Source organism: Perissodus microlepis, chromosome 5 (assembly GCF_051167445.1).
Source record: "Perissodus microlepis isolate ML-2025 ecotype Zambia chromosome 5, ASM5116744v1, whole genome shotgun sequence".
Taxonomy (NCBI): domain Eukaryota; kingdom Metazoa; phylum Chordata; class Actinopteri; order Cichliformes; family Cichlidae; genus Perissodus; species Perissodus microlepis.
In genome coordinates this window covers 19,419,047-19,423,808 of record NC_140465.1, presented here as the reverse complement: position 1 = coordinate 19,423,808, position 4,762 = coordinate 19,419,047, and positions in this window count along the sequence as shown.

Sequence of the window (4,762 nt, the reverse complement as noted above, 5' to 3'; positions counted from 1 at the left end):
GCACTGCTGTGTAAATATTTTTAATATTTAAAGAGCAAACTCTACTTTCTGTCCTCTTTTGCCAGCAATAACAAACACCCCCACACACAAAACACTCCTCCAACAAAGTGATTTTCCTGCAGTTTTGTGAGCTTTAATGTTGACAAATCGGTGCACTTTACCAGGACTTTGTTACCACAACAATCTTTTCATTTGTGGTAAGCCACAGTGTTCTGATAAAGATACATGAAGACAATTTGACTTTGTAATTATTGGTGAAACTGAAAGAATGCATTAAATTACATTTTCGATAAGACAAATCAGTGTTGTGCAACATAAAAATCAGTCATTGGTCTCTGAAGGGCAGATTCAGCAGACATAAGCAAGCAGGTCATTGTGAGAGGAGAGACAAGGGTATAGTCAACACTGCTGTCACTCCAAAAGAGACACCAAAATAGTTAATACATCTTTGTGTTTATGAGTAATCATAGAAATCGAAGATTTTTCATGTAAAACAAAGGGGGGCCTAGCAAAAAAAGTTTGGGAACCACTGCGTTAGATTACTAATTACTGAAAAAAGTAATGGCTTTCCCATCACTGGATATGGGGTTGTGACGTTCGGTGAGCCCCTGCCATTTTCATTCCTAAATAAATAGATTATTTTAACTCCTTACAAATAATCACAGTGCACCTCATCTGAACCTTTTCCTAGGTTCATACCTAGTTGAGAATTGATACTTAGTAACATCTCAATAACATCTCATTTACATTAAATTGTAAAGATAAAACCCCAGATAAGGTAGATCAAATTAGTGCTCTGCGGATGGATGTTCCAGAATAATTTTTTGTCTAGTTTCAGACATGTCAGCTAAGTTGGACAGGTGCTGACAGTAGACTATTGATCTTGGCATGTAACTCTTAGTGACAGAACTTTATAAGGTCACACATCTGTACTTAATGCTAAGAGCATGAGTCTTGGTCATTATATTGCAAAATTACCTTCCTGCTGTGGTAATTAGTGATGGTAAATTTGATTCTTTTTACTGAATCGAGTTTGAATGAGTCACTCACCAAAATTAATCGTGTTTTTTGAGTCCTTTCAGTCACTGAGTCAGTTGCCCAGAGAGTGCAAAAAATGTAAATTTTCACTCAAACTTAATTTGTTTCTCTTTTCATGTATATCCTACTGCTAAGATGAGTGATTGAAAAAGAAAAACAACAATTTTTATACAGCAAAAAATTTTAATTTTATTTTATTAGTATTTTCCTCAAATGTGTCAAATATATATTTTCTCATGTAAATGTCCACTGAGCTGTGGGCAGTAATGCGCCTTAACATTGGTTGCCAACTAAGAAGAAGAAGCTGTGAGCCAGGAGGGAGGGGGTGAGTGAGTGAGTGATTCGTTTATGCTACGATTCAGCACAGGAAGGGAGGGGGTGAGTGAGTCCTGAGTGATTCGTTTATGCTACGATTACGCACAGGAAGGGAGGAGGTGAGTAAACCAAATGTGCTGTTAGCATGTTAGCAGAGTGATGGTACTGTGAACTGAGGAGCTATTGTCTTGGTGTGAGCTTTCTGCTCAGGGTTTTTTCTTCCAGTTCAGAGAAGAAATGTTTCTGTTAAGAAACTGGCTGTTGTTTTTTCCCCCACAATTTTAATTATAAGCTAGATATATTTCTACTAATGAAATTACTTTGCTAACAGCAACAGGGATGAGTCAGTGAATGAGTCAGTTGGGCTTGTGAATCATGATTCACGAGTCAGTAAAGTGATTCTCGAGTACTGAACGAATCATTCATGATTCGCAGATCACTAGTGGTAATGTCCTGCCCAGTGTCACTGTCTGTCCATCTCGTACAGTCACCCCCTTGGTGTCAATCCGGTGCCGGATTGTCTGCTAGCCTTTTATTTTATTTCCTTTGGAATAAATAAAGTATTATCAATCAATCAATCAATCTAAACATGCTTGTAATTGAATCAAGCTCACCATTCCCGAAAAGCTCTGGAACAAAAGAGAAATAAAACTAAAAATAACACTACAAACTGAGGGAATAATATAACCATAGTCACAAGAAAATACAATAGTATTTTATTATATATGAAAGTCAAAAAGTGGATTCCACTAAGCTCTCGCCTCCGAGGAAAAATGGACAGCAGCAAAGAAACCAGCAAAGACTCAGGAGCAGCAGCCAAAAAAACAACTGCAAGTCCCAAAGGGACGTCAATTATCAAGCCCGCGACAATCACCTCCCCCATTAAAAAAGACGACCCAGTAACCAAATATCATGAATACCAAAAGGACTGGGAGAAACACCCTGCTCCGGGGGAGGCGGACAGGAGGAAGCTCCGATAAGCTCCGAGATAAGGGAGCAGCTAGCCCAAGGGCGGGTCCCAGGAAATAGTGATAGGAATTCCAGCTCTTTTTAGAGAACCAGCTCTTTTGGCTCAGGTCACTAAAAGGACCCGGGTCTTTCGGCTCCCAACCGGCTCTTCAGGTTGTTTTGTTGCTTTAATTAATTTATTATCAACAACAGTATAAAATTATGCACAAAAGGAATTACTAATATAAAAAAACATGTTTTTTTTAATATGTTTATATATAAATATATACGGTGGCCCTTAGAGACAAAGCACGTACAAACTCCAAAACACATTGCTAGCATTAAGTGAACTTCCAAAACAGAGCTACCTAGATCACTTAAATTACACAATTGAAAGCATATGTGTATTATTTGTGTATTTATACACAAACACTCATATATATTCAAATAATTAAAAAAAAAGTTCATTTACCTGTTACTACCACACACCAAATCCGGCCGTTGGTACTTCCTGGCTTGTGTAGCCACTAGGTAAAAAAAGCTCAACACTGCCCATAGCATCCTGAAGCACTTCCGTTGTGTTTCGGAGTTTGTACGTGCTTTGGAGTTTGTACGTGCTTTGTCTCTAGGGGCCACCGTAAATATACTTTTATTTATTCACTCCACATAAAATATAATAAATAAAATATATAATACAAAAACCAACTATTTACATTTAAACTTTTAACTATTTAAATTTTCAGCTTTTTCCTTTTAAACAAATTTAAAGTGAAACAACACAAAACACTGCAAACCACAACACAATTAAATATAAATTAAAATATGCAAAACAAAAAGAAGATGCACATTCTCTGTCATATGGGCCTGCATGAATAAACTTTCTGAATCCTTTATCATCCGCAACCAAAAATAGTTGTGGATGACTACTATACCTTTCTAATGTGTTGCCCCTGGCTCTCTTTCTCTCTTTCCCTCCTGCTCTGTTCCTGTGCTACTGCGAGTGTAACTACTGCCCCTCCCCCCTCTTCCCAGCGCAAAGCACAATGCTTGCGTGCAGAGTGAAGTGGAAAAAAAGTGCGAGAGAGAGGGTGAGAGAAAGAAAAAAATCCCCACGGCTCCCAATAATGAGCCAGCTCGTGTCGTTCACTTCAAGGAGTCGGCTCTAAGAGCTGTTTCGTTCGCGACCGACACATCACTAGTGTCAGTGTTGATGGTGTACTTACACATAAACCACTACATTGGACACTGATGTATTAAATTCATTGGTCAAAATTAGGGGTGGGTTTTGATAATCGATTTATCAATTAAAATCGATTCTGGCTTGGATAATGTGATATCGATTCATTAAAATCCTGAATCGATTTTTTTAATATAAATTAATTTTGCCCAAAACGCCAGAATCTCAGGTTAAACCTCAAAATTTCAACAACCACTAAACAGCTAAAACAGTAAATGAGAGCAGGTACACGGATTCTGCACAAAGACGTAAACACAAAGCGTGGACCCACCGACGGATCAGAATCAGTGAGATGTCGCCTCTCTCACCTGACGGCGCCGACACGGTCGGGGCTGAAAGCCGGCAGCTCACTGATTCTGATGTTTCGGTGGGTCCGCGCTTTGTGTTTACGCTCTTTTTGCGCTGATTCTAAAGCTGTTAGTTTTATCTCTCTCCAAACAATATTGACCAAACCAGCTGCAAAAGAAGATCCATACTACACTTAACATAAATATCGTCATGAATTCCCTCTTACTTTTGCTGTTTTGCTTCCACCACGATAAAATCACACTTCATGCACAGCTCTCTCTCTCTCTCTCTTTTGGTATACTTCAAGAACAGTTTCCCATCTAAAAATCTGTTTTCTGCATTATTCGCTTGCTTGTTACGCACAAGTCTACCGTTGTTTACAGCGCTGTCGGCCGCTGTTTTTTTTCCTTTTACTTACTTCTGAAAAAAAAACTAATTTCTGCCGTTCAATAGGCTTCTGAACAAATTTGAACTTTTTAAAATTATGCAAAATGCAAAACGCTTAGCCGTGTCTCTAATAAAACCTCTGTAACTTCAGAGGTAATGTTAATATTAGTGATGGTAAATTTGATTCTTTTTACTGAATCAAGTTTTAATGAGTCACTCACCAAAGTGAATCGGGTTTTTTGAGTCATTTGATTCACTGAGTCAGTTGACCAGAGAGTGCAAGAAGTGTACATTTTCACTCAAACTTAATTTGTTTCTCTTTTCATGTATATCCTACTGCTAAGATGAGTGATTCTAAAAGAAAACAACTATTTTATAGAGCAAAAACATTTCTAAAATTAAGCAATTTCATATCAAAATTGCTTAATAAACATTTATTTTGTTTATTTTTATTTTACTAGTATTTTCCTTAAATGTGTCAAATATATATTTTCTCATCTAAATGTCCACTGAGCTGTGAGCCAGGGGGCGGTAATGCGCCTTAACATT